The sequence below is a fragment of the Anser cygnoides genome, chromosome W (assembly GCF_040182565.1).
Source record: "Anser cygnoides isolate HZ-2024a breed goose chromosome W, Taihu_goose_T2T_genome, whole genome shotgun sequence".
NCBI lineage: Eukaryota > Metazoa > Chordata > Aves > Anseriformes > Anatidae > Anser > Anser cygnoides.
In genome coordinates, this window is record NC_089911.1 from 5,329,014 (window position 1) to 5,351,766 (window position 22,753).

Consider the following 22,753-nt stretch of genomic DNA (forward strand, 5'->3'; position numbering starts at 1 on the left):
TTATTAATCGCTTCTTGGCCTTTTGGCTAAGATCAAGTGTAGTATCTGTTCTTATCAGTTTAATATCTGATACGTCCTCGATGAGAGGACTTATTAAAATTTTGGGACGGTTAGTGGATGGAGCGGGAGTACAGGTGGTGTTTTCATCTATCCCTGCAGTAGCAGGGAGGGGTACCGAGAGGACACGGAAAGCCCACCTGATTAACACGTGGCTCAGAGGCTGGTGCCAACACAGAAATTTTGGGTTTTTTGACCATGGGGCGCTTTACTCGGCACCCGGCCTTATGGCCGCAGACGGGTCCCTATCTCTAAGGGGAAAATGGATCCTAGCCCAGGAGCTGGCAGGGCTCGTTGAGAGGGCTTTAAACTAGGAAAGAAGGGGGATGGGGGCTGAAAGAAGGCCTGTTGGAGCTGTGCCGGGGGGAACAATGGCAAAGCCGGGGAAGAAGGCAATGGCCCGACTGAAGTGCATCTACACTAATGCACGCAGCATGGGCAACAAACAAGAGGAGCTGGAAGCCATCGTGCAGCGGGAAGGCTATGACTTGGTTGCCATCACGGAAACGTGGTGGGACCACTCTCATGACTGGAGTGCTGCAATGTCTGGCTATAGGCTCTTCAGAAGGGACAGGCAGCACAGAAGGGGTGGTGGCGTGGCTCTCTATATTAGAGAACGTTTAGATGTTGAGGAACTTGAGGCTGGGAATGATAAGGTTGAGTCCCTATGGGTTAGGATCAGAGGGAAGGCCAACAAGGCAAGCATCCTGGTGGGGGTCTGTTATAGATCGCCGAACCAGGATGAGGAGACTGATGAGGAGTTCTACAGGCAGCTGGCAGAAGCCGCGAAATCGTCAGCGCTTGTTCTCGTGGGGGACTTCAACTTCCCAGACATATCCTGGACATGCAATACAGCCCAGAGAAAGCAGTCTAGGAGGTTTCTGGAGAGCATGGAAGATAGCTTCCTGACGCAGCTGGTTAGAGAGCCTACCAGGGGAGGTGCCCCGCTAGACCTTCTGTTCACAAACAGTGACGGACTGGTGGGAGATGTGGAGGTCGGGAGCTGTCTTCGGCAGAGTGACCACGAAATGGTAGAGTTCTCTATTCTTGGTGAAGTCAGGAAGGGGACCAGTAAAACCGCTGTCTTGGACTTCCGGAGGGCTGACTTTGAGCCGTTCAGGACACTGGTTGGCAGAGTCCCTTGGGAGGTGGTTCTGAAGGGCAGAGGAGTCCAGGAAGGCTGGGCACTCTTCAAGAAGGAAATCTTAATGGCTCAGGAGCGGTCTGTTCCCACGTGCCCAAAGACAAGCCGGCGCGGAAGAAAACTGGCCTGGCTGAACAGAGAGTTATGGCTAGAACTTAGCAGAAAAAAGAGGGTTTATAATCTTTGGAAAAGAGGGCGGGCCACTCAGGAGGACTATAAGAATGTTGCGAGGCTGTGCAGGGACAAAATTAGAAGGGCCAAAGCTCATCTGGAGCTCAATCTGGCTACTGCTGTTAAAGATAACAAAAAATGTTTTTACAAATACATCAACACCAAAAGGAGGACTAAGGAGAATCTCCATCCTTTACTGGATGCGGGGGGAAACTTAGTCACAAAAGATGAGGAAAAGGCTGAGGTGCTTAATGCCTTCTTTGCCTCAGTCTTTAGCGGCAAGACCAGTTGTTCTCTGGATACCTGGTACCCTGAGCTGGTGGAAGGGGATGGGGAGCAGGATGTGGCCCTCATAATCCACAAGGAAATGGTTGGCAACCTGCTACAGCACTTGGATGTACGCAAGTCGATGGGGCCGGATGGGATCCACCCAAGGGTACTGAGAGAACTGGCGGAGGAGCTGACCAAGCTGCTTTCCATCATTTATCAGCAGTCCTGGCTATCAGGGGAGGTTCCAGTCAACTGACGGCTAGCAAACGTGATGCCCATCTACAAGAATGGTCGGAGGGTAGACCCGGGGAACTATAGGCCTGTTAGTTTGATTTCAGTGCCAGGGAAGCTCATGGAGCAGATTATCTTGAGTGTCATCACGCGGCACTTGCAGGGCAAGCAGGCGATCAGGCCCAGTCAGCATGGGTTTATGAAAGGCAGGTCCTGCTTGACGAACCTGATCTCCTTCTATGACAAAGTGACGCGCTTGGTGGATGAGGGAAAGGCTGTGGATGTGGTCTACCTTGAGTTCAGTAAGGCTTTTGACACCATTTCCCACAGCATTCTCCTCAAGAAACTGGCTGCTCATGGCTTGGACTGGCATACGCTTCGTTGGGTTAAAAACTGGCTGGGTAGTTGGGCCCAAAGAGTCGTGGTGAATGGAGTCAAATCCAGTTGGAGGCCGGTCACTAGTGGAGTCCCCCAGGGCTCAGTACTGGGGCCAGTCCTCTTTAACATCTTTATCAATGACCTGGATGAGGGGATCGAGTGCACCCTCAGTAAGTTTGCAGATGACACCAAGTTAGGTGCGTGTGTCGATCTGCTCGAGGGCAGGAAGGCTCTGCAGGAGGATCTGGATAGGCTGGACTGATGGGCTGAGGCCAACTGTATGAAGTTCAACAAGGCCAAGTGCCGGGTCCTGCACCTGGGGCGTAACAACCCCAAGCAGCGCTACAGGCTGGGAGATGAGTGTTTGGAAAGCTGCCTGGCAGAGAAGGACCTGGGAGTACTGGTTGGTAGTCAACTGAATATGAGCCAGCAGTGTGCTCAGGTGGCCAAGAAGGCCAACAGCATCCTGGCTTGTATAAGAAGCAGCGTGGCCAGCAGGTCTAGGGAAGTGATTGTCCCCCTGTACTCGAGTCTGGTGAGGCCGCACCTCGAGTACTGTGTTCAGTTTTGGGCCCCTCACTACAAGAAGGACATGGAGGTGCTCGAGAGAGTCCAGAGAAGGGCGACGAGGCTGGTGAGGGGTCTGGAGAACAAGTCTTATGAGGAGCGGCTGAGGGAGCTGGGATTGTTCAGCCTGGAGAAGAGGAGGCTCAGGGGAGACCTTATCGCTCTCTACAGGTACCTGAAAGGAGGCTGTAGAGAGGTGGGGGTTGGTCTATTCTCCCACGTGCCTGGTGATAGGACGAGGGGGAATGGGCTAAAGTTTTGCCAGGGGAGGTTTAGGTTGGATATTAGGAAGAACTTCTTTACTGAAAGGGTTGTTAGGCATTGGAATAGGCTGCCCAGGGAAGTGGTTGAGTCACCATCCCTGGAGGTTTTTAAGAGACGTTTAGATGTTGAGCTTAGTGATATGGTTTAGTGAAGGACTTGTTAATGTTAGGGCAGAGGTTGGACTGGGTGATCTTGGAGGTCTCTTCCAACCTAGACGATTCTGTGATTCTGTGATTCTGTAAAGGTATGGATTGGAAGGGACCTTAAAGATCATCTAAATCCAACCCCCCTGCCACGGGCAGGGACACTTCCCACTAGACCAGGTTGCTCAAAGCTCCATCCAACCTGGCCTTAAACAACTCCAGGGATAGGGACAGCTGTCAATTTGCCAGACAGGAACTCTATTTACCTTCCAGCCATTTGCTGCCCAGTGGCCTATCCACTCTGTGGCTCCTTTATAAACTGCATACGAATTGGTATAGATATGACTGGCACCATGTTGTGCAGCTAGTAAGACTGACCTGAGTTGAGCACTTGAGCACTGCCTTTGCCTGTTTCATCTAATCTTTGTCCTGTGGCTACTTCTAAAGCCACGGCCTTATATTTCCACTCATTATTTTGCTTGGCAGGGTTTGGAACAGTAAAGTACTCTATATATCTTTCTGCAATTTAGATACCTTAACATTGCCTTCTGTAATAGGCATATTTTCATTGATAACTTCCAGATAGGCATACCACTTACGGACTGTGGGTTTCAGGGCAATACCTGCAGGTGGTACAATACCCTTGCGAACTATATCTAGGAGACGGACAGGACCCTGAACAAACACACTGTTCTCTTCTGTTTTGCCTGCACTAGAGACAGCAAGCCTTTTTCAAGATCAGAATGTCTCATTTTGGTGTCATTGAAAGAGTGGGAGCTAAACTCTTATGGTTTCTTTGGTCCTTCTTGTCCCTTTTGCCAGAGATTCAAATGGGAATCATGTTCAATGAATCCCCATTCTACATGGATAGGGTCGATCGGGTGTAAGGGGCCTAGCTGTGGAAATAACCTCAGTTCTTTTATTAATAATTCTAACACATCCTCATGCTGTTTAGTCCATTCCCATGATTCCCCTTTTCTAAGCAAATTGTATAAGAGACCGGCCAAGATAGAAAAAACAGGGATATGTTTACGCCAGTAACCTAAAGCTCCCAGAATTTGCTGTAATGCCTTTGTGCTAGAGGGACTCTGCCCCTGCTCTATTTTCTCCAGGGTGTCGGGAGGAATACAAGTGGCTCCTTTAATCCACCAGACTCCCAGGAACTTAACCTCTTGTGCAGACCCCTGACGTTTTGATGGAGGAATGTCTAATCCCAAAGCTATCCATTTTTCTTGTACAGCTTCCATGGCATGTCGGACTCCCTCTGCATTTTTCCCTCCTATCAATATGTCATCAATGTATTGATATATCATAATGCCTGGCAAGCTGGGGATTTCTGTTAAAACCTTTGCCAAGGCATTGTGAGCAATAGAAGGGGAGCGTTTATATCTTTGAGGCAGTCTATTAAAGCTATACTGTATCCCTTTCCAAGTAAAAGCAAATTGAGGCACCTGGAGCACTTCCTCCCCCTCCTTCACTGACCTTGGTGTCTGCAAGGCTGTTTCTCACTCCTCGCTCTCCCAGCTGCTTTTGCACAGCAGTTTTTTTTCCCCTTTCTTAAACCTGCTCTCACAGAGGCGCAAACAACACTGATATGGCATATAGCAACCATAGTAGTGATGACATACAGCATTAAATAGCAATTAACATCGTACAATTTAAATCACTGAATATTCTCACCCAACATCAAATCCCCTTGAGGTACACGTCGGACCTCCTCATTCTTTTTGCATTACTCACCAAGTGCACCCAGGTCGCTGAGCAAAAGCAATCCCATGGATGTGTTTGCCTTTGCCTAAGGCAGGAATAGCCCAGACTGTCTTCCCCAGCATGTTTTTTACATGACTACAGGGACTTTGTCCCGCTCTACAGTACATAACAGGTTTGATTGGGCAGGTCCAGCTCGGTTGGCAGATCCCCTAGTGTTGACTAATCAGGTGGCTTTTGCTAAATGTATGTCCCAGTGCCCACTGCCTTCAGTGTAGTCTTTAACAATCCATTATATTGCTTGATTTTCCTGGAGGCTGTTGTATAATAGGGGATGTGATATACCCACTCCATACCATGCTCTTTCGCCCAGGTGTCCAGCTAATTTCCAGTGTTGCAGAAATATTTACTCTTGCCCTTTCAAGTTCTATTATTCCCAATGAGAGGATTAAAGCCCTCCACAAAAGCATGAAACCAGGTATTCCTGTCTGAAAGGGGATTATAAATTTCTCTTTTTGTCCCAAGGCATCGTAAAGATAGCCTGTGATCTTAACCAACCCCTTATGTCTGAATGGTTATGGAGCCTAACATCTGAAACTAAGGCTCCCAGGGCAGAAGTCTCATACTATCCAGGAGGAAATGCTTTACGTGCTTGTGGACCACATAGCTGATATACTCCTTCTGGGGCTATTCACCAATGGAGGCCCACTGCTATTTCCATAATCTTTAATGACAGTGTAATTGGTAGTTTCAATTGCAATAACAGTTCTGCATTGCCTGGTCAGATTCCAGGAATGTACATAGAATCATAGAATGGTTTGATTTGGAAGGGACCTTAAAGATCTTCTAATTCCATCTCCCCTGCCATGGGCAGGGACACTTCCCACTAGGCCAGGTTGCTCAAAGCTCCATCCAACCTGGCCTTAAACACCTCCAGGGATAGGGCATCCACAACTTCTCCGGGCAAGCTGTTCCAGTGCCTCACCACCATCATAGTAAAGAATTTCTTCCTAACATCTAATCTAAATCTACCATTTTTTGGTTTAAAGCCACTACTCCTTGTCCTATCACTACATGCCCTGACAAAGAGGCCCTCCCCAGCTTTCCTGTAGGCCCCCTTTAGATATCGGAAGGCCTCTCTAAGGTCTCCAGCCAGCCTTCTCCAGGCTGAACAACCCCCAACTCCCTCAGCCTGCCTTGGAGGGAGAGGTGTTCCAGCCCTTTGATCATCTTCGTGGCTCTTCTCTGGACTCATTCTAATATGTCTATGTCCTTCTTGTGCTGGGGTACATATAATCCCTGGGTGGCATTCTCCTTATTGTTCCTATTAACTGAGTATATACATGACAGATTTTCCCTTTCAATAGGATACACAGGGATGGAGGAAATCTGTGATGGAGAGGAGATACTAGTATTGCTCGAGTTTGCTAATTGCCACACATTTGTCTTATTCACAGCGAGTGGTATAGCATAGATGGGAGTTCCCTCATTTACCAAGACAGGTGCATGGGTGCACACCCAACAAGATGACATCTGTAAAACGTGTTATGTTCAAAGCTATCTCAACTGTAGAATTATGTGTCCAAGGACTGGAACCATAAGTCAGTCACATTAAGGAAAGTATAACTGGAATAAAAACAATTTTGTCCCTTTAAACAGAAATTTCAAGTCCTCAGTTGGTTCAACTTGCCATGAAGTTTTCTGTGCTCCTTCTTCTGATGGTATGTCTTGCTTCTTTTCCAGTGCTGCTGCTTTTATGTGGTTGTAATGTATCCACAGTTTGATCCCTTCCACTTTGATTGCAGTGTGGGTGTGGAGCAAGACAGTTTAAGATCCTTTGCACTTTCCTTTAGGGGCTCATCTTTCCACATTCGGCTCAGCACCTGATGTCCAGGTCAGAATGGATGCACCAGAACATCCAATGGAACCCATAGTCATTCCTGTATATATCTATGAAGAGAGGACAACATGGCAGACAAAGACAGCAAATACTGTCTTACCCAACCTTCCCCCCCCCACATGCATTTGACTCCCTACTGTCACCAATTCATTTACAGGGTACAGTTTGCCATATAACAATTCAAATGGGCTAACTTTTTCCCTAGCTCTGGGGGCTATCCTAACTCTCAAGAAAGCTATTGGTAAGGCCTCTGGCCATTTCAGTTGAGCTTCTTGGCACTTTTTAGTTAACTGTTTTTTCAGCGTTTGATTCATTCTTTCTACTTGTCCGCTCAATTGCGGTCTCTAAGCAGTATGTAAATCCCACCTAATCTGTAACACTCTCAATATTCCCTGAACTACTTCTGATGTAAAGTGAGGTCTGTTATCTGAGGAGAGTCCCTCTGGTATTCCAAAATGAGGGATTTCTTCTTTCAGTAAAGCCTTGTGAGAAACAAAGTTGTGTTTCTGCAATAGAAGGTGTTTTTGAAGTGTAAAATTCCACTAACCTTGCATATTCAAAAATGATTGTGCAGGCATGACAGTAGCCTAGCAGTGGGGAGTATGTTAAGCAGATACGGGGAAGGTCCCACTGTCCCAAAATAAGGGGGATAGCTAAGAAAAACAGGACGAGCAGTGCGAAATGAGGAAAAACAAAAATCACGAGCCCCCATCAACCACTCCTTCATGGTCGCTCTCTCCCCTGCTCTAGTGTGGGGTCCCTCCCTCGGGGGTGCCGACCTTCTTGGGCTGGTCCTGTGTGGGTTTCTCCACGGGCCGTGGCTCTTTGGGTGTTGCTCCAGGTGTGGATCTATGCCGTAGGGTCTATCTGTCAGGAGCAGGTTGGTCCAGCTTGGGACCCCCTGGGGTCACCCCCCCCATCACGTGCTCCTGCATGGGCTCCTCTCCACGGGCTGCAGCGTGGAGATCTGCTCCGCCATGGTACACCATAGGCTGCGGGGGGGGGAGCCAGCCTGCTCCACTATGGGCCTCTCTGTGGGCCACGGGGGAGCTTCGGCTCTGGCACCTGGAGCGCCTCCTCTCCCTCCTTTTTCACTGACCTTGGTGTCTGCAGAGAGGTTTCTCACTCCTCACTCTCCCAGATGCTGTTGAGCAGCAGTTTTTTTTCCCTTTTCTTGGATGTGCTCTTATAGAGATTTAAACTGCATTGCTCATGGCTTGGCTCTGGGCAGCGGTGGGCCCCTTTGGAGCCGGCTGAAACTGGCCTTATCTAACATGGGGCAGCTGCTGGATTCTTCTCACAGGGGCTACCACTGCAGGCCCCCCACTACCAGAACCTTGCCAAGTAAACCCAATACACTAGGGCAACTAGGTCATTACTGGCCTGCAAAGTATCAGGGCCTAAATTAACTAATGAAACCCTAAATGTGATGGGGGTAGAAGGCGCTGGGATAACAGTGCTACTTTTTGGGGACACCAAGCTGAGGCTAGGGATAGAATGATCACTGGGCAATTATTGTATGTACCCGAGGCAGGGACTAACTTGTTGGGAAAGGATTTGATAATGAAATTGGGCATTCAAATAGTAAATTGTTAGACTGGAATAACGGTGTTATTAATGGGGTGCTCTCAGACCCTGGGAGCAAAGATATATTTGCCTTTGAGTGGAAAGACCCTGAAACGGGGCGGAAGCAACAATACAGATGGACAGTTTTACCTCAGGGGTTTACAGGACCACCAAATTTATTTCGAGCAATTCCAACCTCCAGAGATGTTACTGTTACAATACTTGGATGATCTTTTATTGTCAGGACAGGAGAAAACAGTTGTGAAGGAAGCCACTAACAAGCTATTCAGCTTTCTAGGAAAACAGGGCTTGAAAGTATTGGAAAATAAATTACAATATGTAGAAAGAGAAGTCAAGTATTTAGGGCACCTAGTGTCTGAGGGGGAATGAAGAATAAATCCAGAGAGGATTCAGGGAATTGTTGAGCTACCCCTACCCAAATCTAAAAAGAAGTAAAAAGTTTTTAAGACAAAGAGGTTTTTAAGGAATTAGGAGTCACAAAGTCCAAAGGAAAACAGATACTCCCTGAGGGGAGAGAAATGCTGAATAAAGTGCTAATGAGGCAAATATTAACAGTTTTACATCAAGAGAGTAATTGGGGAATTCAAGCAGTGTGATGCTTTGGTATAGAAATATGTATGTGTAGGAAAATATATATATACACACTCTGGCTGAGCAAGTACGCAGGAGTTGTGTAGTATGTCAAAAGGTAAATAGGAAAATTATCCGCAGTCAGCCCAAAGTGGGGGTGAGAACCAGGAATTCAACGCTTCCAAAATGTACAGGTAGATTTTACAGAACTCCTTACAGTAGGTAGATGTAAATACTTGTTAGTCTTGGTAGATCATCTGTCAGGGTGGGTGGAAGCTTTCCCTTCAGTATCTGCTACCACGAACATAGTAACTAAAGTCATTGTAGAACAAATAACTCCCAGGTATGGAATTGTTGAAAATATTGACTCTGATCAAAGAAATCACTTTATGTCAGAAATATTGCAAGGGCTAATGTGGACTCTAGGAATCAAGTGGAAATTTCACACTCCTTGGCGTCCTTCCTCTTCTGGAAGGGTGGAGAGGATCAGACAGTAAAGAAGCAATTGACTAAGTTCTGGAAACTCGGCTTCCCCAAACAAAGTGCTTACCTTTGGCACTTCTCCGAATTCAAACCGCACCAAGAGAAGATGTGGGAGTTTCACCATATGAAATATTATTTGGATTGCTGTACATGGACAAAGGGAATGAATTACCTCAATTTGAAACAAAAGATGCTTTTCTTAAAAACTATATACTCAGGCTGTCATCCTCTTTGTCATCTCTCAGGACCCGTGGACTGCTAGCTCAAACCCCACCCTTGGAAGCCCTGATCCATCCATTCCGAGCAGGAGATTGGGTTCTGATGCGAACATGGAGAGAATCGAAGCTGCAACCTGAGTGGGACGGACTGTTCCAAGTGCTCCTGACTACTGAGATGACAGTAAGAATGGCTGAGAAAGGGTGGACTCATTATGCCCGGATAAAAGCATGTTAACCCTGATACCTGAGAAACTGCATTAACAAAGACTTTCAAGGTTAAAACTGTTAAAACTATCTATTGTAAACCTTTAACTTCTCCTTAGAAGAATTCTTAATGAGTTAATGAGTAAAAGGGATTGAATTACACAGAACTGGAGTGTTTCCAGGGAACACTCTCTGTAAGTGGGAGAAAAAGAAAGGAGGGTATTTAATCCCCACCAGAAGAATCCTTATTAGTTTGTGATTTTTATTGTTTTTCTTAATTATTATTTCTTAATTATTACAGGGGTGTATATATATAGAGAGAGATGATGTATTTTAAGCTTATCTTAGTAAAACCTGTTCTCAATGGATTAGTAATAGGATGGAGGGAAAAATCAGCATTTCCAATTAATCCAGAACATCTCTCGAGTTCTATCTCGAAATAATTGTTGTATTTGGTCCCAGATGCCTAGAAACACTGAAGAGGTCTTGTCCCTGATTGCTATTCCTATTTCCAGCAGTAACTGTGTCTGGATTCTCTAGGTTTCTAAAAACGATGGATCATACTCAGTCCCGGGAAGGAATAGATTTTGAAGCTGAGCTCCCTATACATAATCCTGGCTACAATATAATGTGTTATCAAAGGCACCCTGTAAACAACATTGATATAAACTCAGGGGGCAATAGCACTGACCCTGGATGTGGAGGTATTATCCATGAAGTAGGGAATCATCCATACTGTACCGAATATGGTAGCTACGGGAATGCTAATATACATAATGCACACCAGACACACAAAGTGGAGAAAGTCCCCCCCCCCCCTTATCCCCTCCCATCTATTGGCTTCCTGAGGAGAAAAGGTTAAAGGTGTCATTATTAACAGTTTCTGAGATATGGTTTCCAAAGTATGGAAGTGATGGCAATGCTGAGTACAAATACCAGGTCTCATGACCAGTAATTTTATCATATCATAAGCCAGTGTTACACAGTACAGCAAAATAATAACCTTAAACCAGCCCCCAGAAACAATGAACAACATGACAGGGAACACATATAGTAATAACACATATAGTAATAATGTACTATGTAACTCAATTTGGGAAACAAGCAATTGAGATTAAAAAAAATCAACATTGTGATTAGCAACTATTAAACTGGTCTATAACAATTTTGTTTTACATAATCTCATCGTATCTGTCGTTATCTCAACCCTTCAAGCCCCATGTTGGGCATCAAAAGGACTGTTGTGATTTAATTAGGCTGGCAGCTAAGTACCACACAGCCATTCATTCACACACAAACACACACACACACACAGAAGGGGAGGAGAACTGGGGGGAAAAAAGCAAGTGAAAGCTTGTTGAGATGAGATGAATACAGTTTAATAAGACAGAAAAGGAAGAGAAATAATAATAATAATATGTACAAAGCAATTGATGCACAATGCAATTGATCACCACCTGCTGACCCCTGCTCTACTCTGCGCTGGTGCGGCCTCACCTCGAGTACTGTGTGCAGTTCTGGGCATCGCAGTACAAAAAGGATGTGAAACTGTTGGAGAGTGCCTGAGGAGGGCTACGAAGATGGTGAAGGGACTAGAGGGGAAGACGTATGAGGAGCAGCTGAGGTCACTTGGCCTGTTTAGCCTGGAGAAGAGGAGGCTGAGGGGAGACCTCATTGCAGTCTACAGCTTCCTCACAAGGGGGAGTAGAGGGGCAGGCACCGACCTGTTCTCCTTAATCACCAGTGATAAGACCCACAGGAATGGTGTCAAGCTGAGGCAGGGGAGGTTTAGGCTAGACATCAGGAAGAAGTTCTTCACCGAAAGGGTGGTTGCACACTGGAACAGGCTCCCCGGGGAAGTAGTCACTGCACCAAGCCTGTCTGAATTTAAGAAGCGATTGGACTGTGCACTTAGTCACATGGTCTAAAATTTTGGGTAGACCTGTGCGGTGCCAGGAGTTGGACTCTATGATCCCTATGGGTCCCTTCCAACTCGGGATATTCTAGGATCCTATGATTCTATGACTGTGGTATAATTGCCTAAAGTAACTAGGAAAATAAAACTAATATTCACATTTTAAAGAAAATGTACAGCACTGAAGAGGCTTTCAGGGTAGGGCGTAGCTGCATTACCTGGGCATTTCCTAGGCTTCCAACCTTAGATGCTATAGCACTGGGGGAACCTGGTATGCTAGCTCTAAGGAACAGTACGGAGCATAGAGTGGAGTGGAGACACCACGGCTAGGCTCTGTGACCAGGTGGGGACTCGATTGTTCTTGTGCACACCGAGACCGATAAGCCGCACTTTTTGCTACCCTGAGCCAACGACCTGTCATGTTTTGACAAATGCTGTACTCTAGTGTACTTTTGCTCATTATAATATCATTATAATACCAAAACACACCTCCATCCCAAAAGTTACTCACCTCCAAGGTGCGACCACCCCTCACTGAGCATGCGCTCTGAGTTTCTCGGAGCCTATTCCTTTAAATGGAGACGGGAAAACTTTTCATCAGTCATAACTAAGATATGCTTGACTAGAGTCACTCAAGCTCCACCTAAAAGATAGAAAATAATATAAATTGGCCTAAGAGAGAGGGGATGTTAGGGAAGATACCATCGTCAGGGAAGATACCATCACGAGGGAATATACCATCCCGAGGACCTCCTGACTCCTGGGATCAGTTGACGGGCTGAGCCTCTCTTCCCCCCCGCATTGGGACGCCTTTGGGTGAGACTTGAACACTTGGTTATACTGTGTGTCTCCGTGGAAACTTAGAAATCTCTATAGAGTCTTTGTGCCTTTTAACACGTTAATTTCCAGGCTGCGCACCTGTGTATTTCATGCATGCTAGCTTGCTTTTGCAGACAGTAAATTATCGCCAGCAATCCAAAGAACCTGTGTACCTGTTGCTGTAATAAATTGCACTTAACTGCAGTGTTCCTAGCCGTGATAGTTCTCATTGAACACGACTCGAGTAAGGGCATGATACGTTATTGGCGAATCCGTGATCATGATAGTTCAGTGCTCTGAATATGGCCAGACCCATATCGGTTAATGCGTTATTGGTGAATCTGTGATTGTGATAGTTCAGTACCCTGAATATGACCGGACCCGTAACGGTTAATTGGCTACACCCCTTAACGCGACAATGACCCAGTCTGTCCCCAAGAAGGAGTTCCTCCCCCCACTCCAGCCAACCACCCCATATAATTGCTCAGCATGACATCACATGGTATGGAACAGCATCCCTTGGTCCCTTTGACCAAGTTGTGTCAGCTGTCCTGGTTATGTCCCCTCTCAGTTTCTGATGCACCCCCCAGCCTGCTCACTGGCAGGACAGTGTGAGAAGCTAAAAAGTCATTGGCTTAGTGTAAGCATGGCTCTGCAACAATTAAAACATCAGTGTGTTATCAGCATTATTCTCATCTTAAATCCAAAATACAGCACCATATCTACTACTAGGAAGAAAATTCTATCCTAGCCTAAACCAGGACACACAGATAAGCACAATCTTCCTGTAGTGTTTTTCTATGGTTACAGAACACTTGTCTCTTTGCTGCCTAGCTATAAGTACTGCCATATTGCGATTATGGAAGAAGATGCGTAAGGTCAATGAGATGTATAAGGGATTAAAGCCTTTCTATCCAGAAGTGATGACTACATGACACATATTAAGACAAATGCTAGGAAAACACTAAAAATGCCTTCTTGTATTACTTGTGCAGTGGATGTCTTACATAAGATATAAAACAAGAACACTTGGCTTGCCATTCATTTTGATTGCCTCTAATAAGGTTTCACACATACTTATGATACACCTAAAATAATCCCATTTTTAAGTATTAGGTTTGCAGTATTTATTCATATTAAAATGTGTAAATTGGAGAAGAGGTTTATTTAAACCTAATTACTGAAGTGCTCTGAAACAGCCCTACAGTGCTTCACCTCAAGATTTCAAGCAAGAAAACAAGCTCTGTGCTGTTCACATACCCAGCACGGGCATGCTCTCCTGCACCCAGTCACCCAAGAAACCAGTGCCCAGGGATGCTCTGCTGCACTGCTAGGATAAGCAGTTAATTGGGGATCCTGGTCCCTAATCCTCACTGTTCAAAGAGACCCGCCACAGCTGCCAAGATGAATACCGCCCACTGATGCCAACTCCTGTCCCCGGCTGGCAGCATGATGTGCCCCACATGGTGGTGGGTCAAATGGGGGCACCCAGAGTGGCCAGGGAGCACTCCACTCCTTCCCCCCACACCCGGGGGTTCCTGCCGTGCCCTACGCGCTCCCCTACAAGCAGGCTCAAAGCATGCTGAGCAAGGCATGGCAAACATGGCTGCGGGCAACAACAGTGCCCCACATGGGATCGTCCTGTGCTGCTACAGTTACAGCTGCCATTCCTGACAACCCCAACAGCAGCTGCATGGAGGTAAAGGCAATAGCCTGGAGTTCTTTTTGGCAGTCCCTCACCAGCTAGCTCATCCTGCAGACATTTACAATAAAATTCTAATAGAATTTATAAGTTTCTCTAATGCCTTTAAGTTGCATTTTTTGCATGCCTAAACCATTGCAGTGATGACAAGCAGTATGATCTCTAGTTTTGACTTAACTGGACTGAAAAGAAAGAAAGAAAGAAAAAAAAAAGAAGACAGAATAGCCTGTCTCCAGGAAGCCAACCCCAGGGGGCAGGATTAAGAATTTGTCCTCCTGTATCAAGAGGATTACGTTTGAGAAACAGCAGTCACAGCACGCACTGCACCACAGCAAGGAACTGCAGAGGCAGGTTCACATCTGCTCCCATGAGAAGGGCGCAAGGTGATGTGCAGCAGAAGTTGGCTGCTAAGGGCTGCTTCAGTAGAAATCTCCACATACATTTGTAGATCTATGTTACTGTCCAGAAAGAGAAAGACTTATTGGGCTGGACATCAACTAGCAAGCTGCATGACCACAGTTTACAAGGAGCGCTGGTCTCCAGATCCTGCTCCAAGAGCTGCATTTTATCCCAAATCTGCACAGGCACTGACAAAGAGAACAAGGGTGAATGAATGCAGATACTATTGACCACAAGCTCCCAAGGTACACAGCTGGGAAAAGCACTTTTAAGTCCAGCACCCTTGTGGCACAAAACACTACCTTCCTCTGGAAGGTGCCAGAGGGGACATACAGACAGCTGCAGGCTAGCTCCAGGCATGCTGTTTGGATGCCATCCCAAGGCCAAGCCTTGCACCCAGAGCAGGGCACGATTCTGCTCCAAGAGCCAGGAGGCTGGAAGTTAGAGGCTGCAGAAATTCACAGATGCTTAGTTTTAGAACAGTTCAGTTGGAAGGGACCTACAAGGATCATCTAGCCCAACTGCCTGACCAGTCCTGGGCTAACCAAGAGTTAAAACATATTAAGGGCATTGTCCAAATGGCACTTACAGGCATGGGGCATCAACCACCTTGCTATGAAGCCTGATCCACCTTCATGGTAAAGAAATTTCCTAATATCCAGTCTGAACCACCACCGGCACAGCTTTGTGCCATTCCTACACATCCTATCAGTGGTTACCAGGAAAAGAGGTCTTACTTAAAATTACATTACATATTAATAGTCAAGATGAAAATAACAGCATGTAATGGACTTGACATGTCACAGCCATAGAACAATGGCTTTTAACCAGGCAGTTATTCTTAGGAAATTCAATATACTAAAAAGGATTTGCATTACTGGTGGGAATGGAAGAACGCTGTTTCTGTGTTCACCAGTTACAGAACTTAGACATCAGAACTGGCATTTAATTCCATATTACTTGCTGAAGTTCTCTCATCTGAAAGCTTTTTTGCAGAAGACAACTAAAGAGAGGCTATTTCCATTGTATTCTCATTGGCAGCACACCAAATGTAGCATCAGCCAGGGCTATCAAGATATACAACAAAGTAAAATGTTGCTTTATATGCTTGCTCCGATCGCTTAAGAAAGTGGGACATATGACATCTTAAGCAAGTTGGTCATTATGGAAAAAAATTGTTTACTTGATGCAAGACAAACAGCCTTTTGTCCTCCTGGTCAAGCTGCAAACAAAATCCCAGTCATTGATGTTTACTGAAAGTGAAAGAGTACCCAAAAGTATTATTTCTTTTAAAAACTGAGAACCCCAAATGCTTTAATACAAAGAAATAAGAAACTTGCTTTGTTTTGCGTCCCCTTAAGATTCTGTAGGGCATGAATGAGTAGCATAGAACAGCCACAACTTTCTGCTAGCATTGCCAGATACAGAAATACATTTTTCCACAACAATTGGTGGCTTTCATCGTCTCATTAATAATATTCTGTCAATAGCTTGACAAGTCTCCTTTCTATAAGCAATATACTTAGCAATTTCCTTTTAACTTTTATCTCTGGAGTACTGGTAGAATAGACTTTGCTCATGAAAGCAAAGCCCCTTCAGGACATTTTTCCCCCACAAATAAAGCAGTGATGATCTGGTAGCTTCAGCTGCACATCATTTGATCACATCTAGTTCCTCCATGCAGCTGAAGTGTACTCCATGTTGGTGAATATGCAAAACACTTATCACACCGCAAAAGGTCATTACTTTTACCCCAGTGGCTGCTCCCCAGTTCTAGGCATTCACTGGTACAGCATGGACCATGCATCAGCACAGCATGGGCATCCAAGGCTAGGTGGTTGTTAACACCACGGGGAGAGTTGGTAGGAAACTTACCCCTGTGCAGCTTGACAGATACAACGTTGGAAGGCAGGGGGCGATTCTTGCCCCAGCACCAGCTTTCGCCCAGTGACAGAAGGTGCCACTGGCGCGGGCGACTGGGGCATGCCGCATTTCTGGCTACAGCCCAGGCAGGCACCACCACTGCACCGGGATGTGGCTGAGGACACGTCTAAGGTGCGCTCGCTGCCGGCCAGCCACCAGGACACCACATAGCCTGGCAGGAACTCCAGGAACCCGCTGAGGAAATCCCTGCCAAGCCGCAGAGCTTCGCGATCGCCCAGCACACAGAGCAACTGAGTAGGAGCATCCACCAGGTAGGGACACGTGAAGCAACCCTGCAGGCTGAGGCGGTGTCGGGGCTGTCGCTGCAGCGCCACGCAGCTGAGACGCTGCACAGGCTACCTGCAATGAATGCACTACCACAGGCAGAAACCACATCGGTGGCTGATGGCATCAAAAGATACCCAGAGCCAGGTGGGCTCTACTTCAAATGCACTGAAAGCCGGTGGACAACACCTCTCCCTGATATGCCAACCCCCTGGAACTCCCACGGAGCAGCACCGAGAAGAAAGCAGCCCCTACCCAACCCTGGTCTCTCTGCTGAGCTCTGCACCGCCCCGCTCGCCGAACAGCCCAGCTGAGTGGAGAAACGGAGGCCAGTGCTGAGGTGACAGTACACGCCACCTTGCCTAATGGCCCCCTCACCTGTGCAAAATAAGGCTCCTGCTGTCACTCGCCACTTAGCGCCCTCACTTGCACACACGCCTTTAAACCACTCCTCGACCTGGACTCCTGCCCGCATTCTGAGCGGCAGCCCTCCGGACCGCAACTGTTGGAGAAGGCGAGGGGAATGCCCAGAGGGCAGCGCGCCAATGAGGACACGGCAGAGGCAGTGGGCGCTCAATGGGAGCCAAGTGCAGCGTGGGGACAGCCAATGGAAGCGCGTTGCTGACTGCGGGTGAGAGTAGGAGGTTTACCAGTTCCTGGAGAGGCCAGGAGGTGGTTGCCTGGCAATGGGAGGTGAGACCCGCCTGGCCTGGCACAAGCCAAGTGTCCTCTTGTGTCATGTTGACTTGGCTCCGGCCCCGACCCCGGCCTTGTGGGGGTGCTGAGGCCATGAGGTGCAGGCCAGAGTGGACAGGCATCTATGAAGGCAGTCAGGGTGCCACCCCCATGGCTGGCATGGAAGAGGCACTTGGGGCTTGCACAGGGATCCTGCCTGTGACACTGATTCACAGAGGGTGTGATGTTCAGTCCTATTTGCCCAGAATCCTGCTGTAACAGTCTCTTCCCAGCTTGTTAAGTACAGAGTATGTCAAGCCATATTTCATGGCATTAGTTGGCGAATACACAATTAGCTAATGTATGGGTTTCAGATGCCAGCCTCTGTAGCCTTTAGGCTTTGTGATGGTTTATATCCAGCTGATTTTTTGCTGTACAGGTTCCAGAGCATCCCCACAAGATTCCTTTCTACCAGTACCGCAAGTATGAACCTTCGTTGCAAATGGTAAACTGCTCAATAAAAATCACATATTGACTTGCGGAAAACGGACTCCACAATCAGTAAGATTGTAAAGTAGGTATGTGTGGGAGAAGAATTCGCAGGGAGCCTTGTGCTGTTTTGTGGGAAAGGAATTCACAGGTGGCTTCGCGCTGTTTCACACGTCCCTGAGTTACAGATAATGAGGAAAACAGCGGTAGAACCAAAACTTGAGCAAGGACGAGATAAAGTAAATTGGCTACAGTGTTAAAGATGAGTTTTGGGCAGTGGCCAATTGCTGGCTGGCTCGAGGCGCGTGTCTTAGGGTCTCTAACCAATGGTAAGACGGATTCGGGCACGTGGACAGCATGTGGGGCTATGGGGAAAGTATATGTAGTGGTGAAAAATGGCAATAAAGGTCCTGCTGTTGAAGAGCCATCAGGAGTCCGTGTCGTGCGTGCCTTCAATTGGTGACCCCGACGTGATCAGGAAGGATCAGCGCTGTATGAGAGTCTGAACGGAACCCAGCACGGATTACCTTCTCCTGCTATGCTCCCTCGCAATTGGAATATCTTGATTATCGATTTAAAGGACTGCTTCTTTACTATTCCACTTCACCCTGCTGATGCTCCTCGATTCGCGTTCTCGGTCCCAAAAATCAATAAGACTGAACCAATGGATAGGTATCATTGGACTGTGCTGCCTCAAAGGATGAAAAATTCCCTGACAATTTGCCAAACATATGTAGCAGAAGCGCTATGCCCCGTACGCAAATGTTTCCCGCACGTATACATCTATCATTATATGGACGACATATTGCTCTCCAGCCCGACAGACAACTTAACACAAGAAGTACTGCCTGTTCTACGGCAGGAGTTCCAGACATGGGGATTGCAAATCGCACCGGAGAAAATTCAAATCGAGCCGCCTTGGAAATATTTAGGCTGGAAGATACTGCAGCACAGTATTCAACCCCAAAACATAGCCATTAAGACGGAAATTCGCACGCTCCATGATGTCCAGAAGCTTATAGGCAATATCAATTGGATAAGAACGCAATGCGGAATTGACAACCATACACTAGCACCCCTGTTCGAGTTGTTAAAAGGGGACACTAATATTAATGCACCCCGCCGGCTGACTAATGAAGCCAGGGTGGCGCTACACTGCATAGAGGAGAAGATCTCTGCCCAACAATGCCAGCGGCGAGCAGAAAATTTACCCATTCAGCTCTACATATGCAACCAGAATCCACAACCTTTAGCTATTATTGCGCAATGGGACTCCAATGCAACAGACCCGTTGCTGCTATTAGAATGGGTGTTTCTACCCCACCAACCGACAAAGACACTTGCCACCCGCATTGAAATGTTTTCAGATTTGATTAGGAAGGGAAGAGAACGAATTATAGAAATGGCCGGAGAAGAGCCAAAATCCATTATCATTCCGGTAGTTAAAGACTACCTCGATTGGTGCCTCCAGAATAGCTTAGAGCTACAATCAGCCCTTTCGGGTTTCAATGGTCAACTTGATATACATCTCCCGTCTCATAAAATGCTTACTTTTTATAATAATGTACATGTTGAGGACAAGCCGCTATATCGATGGCACCCAGTCCAAGGACAAACAGTATTCGCAGACGGGTCAGGGAGAACGGGAAAAGCTGTAGTCACGTGGGAACAAGGAGGCCACTGGCAACATGTCATAGAAACAATACAGGGCTCCCCTCAGATAGTAGAATTACATGCGGTAGTAATGGCATTCAAGCAATGGGACCAGGCTCCACTAAATATTGTCTCTGATTCACATTATGCAGTAGGAGTAGCACAACGAATTGAAAGATCTCAGATCAAACGCATCCACAATGAAGCACTATTCTTAAAATTTAAAGAGTTATTATTTCTTACAGAGCACCGTACCCACCCTTATTGCGTGATCCACATTAGAAGTCATACGACACTCCCGGGATTCTTTGCAGAAGGAAATGCCCGGGCCAATCAGTTGACTAACATTGCATTGCAAGTCCCAGTGCCAAATACATTCTCCCAGGCTTGTTTATCACATCAATTCTTCCACCAGGCTGCAAAGGCATTGTCCAAACAGTTTGCCATCCCCATAGGAGATGCTAAGCTCATAGTACAGACCTGCCCAGATTGTCAACAACGAGCAGGCCCACCGACTACAGTTAATCCTAGGGGCCTCTCTTCTCTTTAGCTTTGGCAAACCGACGTTACTCACGTTCCCAAGTTCGGGAGGCTAAAATACGTTCACGTGTCCATAGATTCTTTTTCGCACGCGCTCTGGGCCTCTGCGATGACGGGCGAAACAAGCCGTCATGCACAAGCGCATTTCTGTGCGGCCTTCGCCGCCCTCAGAATCCCTAAAGAAATAAAAACTGATAATGGCCCACCTTATGCAAGCCGCTCTACACGACTTTTTTTCCATTCCTGGGGCATCACTCACAAGACAGGCATCCCACACTCACCCCCAGGACAAGCAATAGTAGAACGTGTTCACCGCACGTTAAAGGACGTATTGGCTAAACAGAAAAAGGGGGAGACACAGGAGACCCCACAGAATAGATTGAACAAAGTGGTATACGTCATAAATCATTTGACACTACCTTTTCAATACGAAGACATACCACCTATAATTAAGCATTTTAAATCAATGGAATCAGGACTAACATCCGTTCCAACAGATAAAGCGATGGTTATGATGAGAAATCTGGATACTGGGGGGTGGGAAGGACCATATCCCTTAATAACCTGGGGGCGAGGGTACGCTTGTGTTTCCACAGGGCAAGGACCACGATGGGTGCCAGCTCATGGCGTGCGACCATGGTTGGGACCATCATCCTCGTCCACCTCTGCAGCTTCGACACCTCCTGGGTCTCAGTCCAGCCCAGGCTGTGGGTGACCCATTCGGTGATAATCTGGAGCTGATTAATACAGCAGTGCACTAAAGGTTAGATGGGAGGAGGTTCCTGGATCTGGTGGAGCCAAGGAAACGACCCATCTACGACATGTCTGGTGGGGAACCCGGCGGATAACAAAGACTGGACTGTCTACTTATGGCAAGCGCCCCTAGAGCCACAGGAATTAGATATCCTGAGATGTGAAACAGTAATAGCATGTGTAAGGTTTAATTGCTCAAAAAAAAAAAAAAAAAAAGTTCACACTTGCTCCTTATTGCAATGCATCTCTTTGCTGTCATTATACAAATTATAATAGCATCCTTCCTTGCACCAGGAGCCGCTCTGCTCGGCTGTGGGATCGACTGTGGAACGGACACCCCTAGGTGCACCCCGAGCATTTTTTCCTCGGAGGGGTCTCCACTCTCAGCCACTCACCACGGGAGCAGACAAGGACCTCCTGAAGCCGCACACAAATTATTTTAGGTGATGTTTTCTTGTGGTATGAATGAGAAGTGCAAGAGGTCTCTTTGCGTGATTGTGTGATTGTGCTGTGCAAGTAAGAAGCAGTATCACCGCGAAGCAACATTGCTAGCACTTAGTGGCTTGTTGACTGATGTAGATTCTAGTAGGCACGCTACTTTACAATCGTAGTTCTGCATATGATTTTCACCCTGTTGCTTATTGTACCTTGCTTATTGCAGTGTGTGCGGTGATTGATAGAAAATCTATAGAAAGCATTTGGTTGATTGAAAATAAAAAAGGGGGAATTGTGGGAGAAGAATTCGCAGGGAGCCTTGTGCTGTTTTGTGGGAAAGGAATTCACAGGTGGCTTCGCGCTGTTTCACACGTCCCTGAGTTACAGATAATGAGGAAAACAGCAGTAGAACCAAAACTTGAGCAAGGGCGAGATAAAGTAAATTGGCTACAGTGTTAAAGATGAGCTTTGGGCAGTGGCCAATTGCTGGCTGGCTCGAGGCGCGTGTCTGAGGGTCTCTAACCAATGGTAAGACGGATTCGGGCACGTGGACAGCATGTGGGGCTACGGGGAAAGTATATGTAGTGGTGAAAAATGGCAATAAAGGTCCTGCTGTTGAAGAGCCATCAGGGGTCCGTGTCGTGCGTGCCTTCAGGTATGCTTATTTAGCACTGAGCAGCACGGGGGGGCAGTCCCACCAAAGTCGTGCGGCTCACATTCTTATCAGGAACTAACCTTGGTAAGGGGCCCAAGGCTTCTTGCTTTAGTTAATTTGCACAATGCACCACAGTTAGCAAAGACATTAAGAAGCATCCACTAGTTTAATACTGTCAGTGCTCTATCTCTATTTGCTAAGATTCTCCTAACTTCCCTCTCTCAATATAAATTTTAAAGCCTGGATAAACTGGTTGTAAAACAGCACTTAAGCCAAAGAAATGCACTCCCTTAGCAGCTGATGTCAGCTTCTGTGGCATCTGATTGCTACAGCTAGCAGAAGACAACGCCTTGCTCACCTCACACAGTATCAGGGCATCACAAACAGGTTATTTCCACCATCTTAGGGACAGGTAAAATAATGCAAAAGGAAGGGAAAAACTCTCATTGAAAGCCTTAACTCCTATCTTGTTTGTTCAATCTGTTTTGAACGTGTTACCATTCTGCTAAAATCACAGATTTGTCATATAACTCTTCATAGTGCAAAAATTGAGAAATACTGCTGAGAAATTGAGAGAAGCTTTGTTTGCACTTGTTACTTTGCAGTCTTCTGATAA

At 46.7% G+C, this 22,753-nt stretch overlaps 1 pseudogene; it reads left to right on the plus strand.

Moving 5' to 3' along the window:
- Nucleotides 1-6: 6 nt before the first annotated feature.
- LOC136788870 (U2 spliceosomal RNA) lies at nt 7-174 on the plus strand (annotated as a pseudogene).
- The last annotated feature ends 22,579 nt before the right edge of the window (nt 175-22,753 follow it).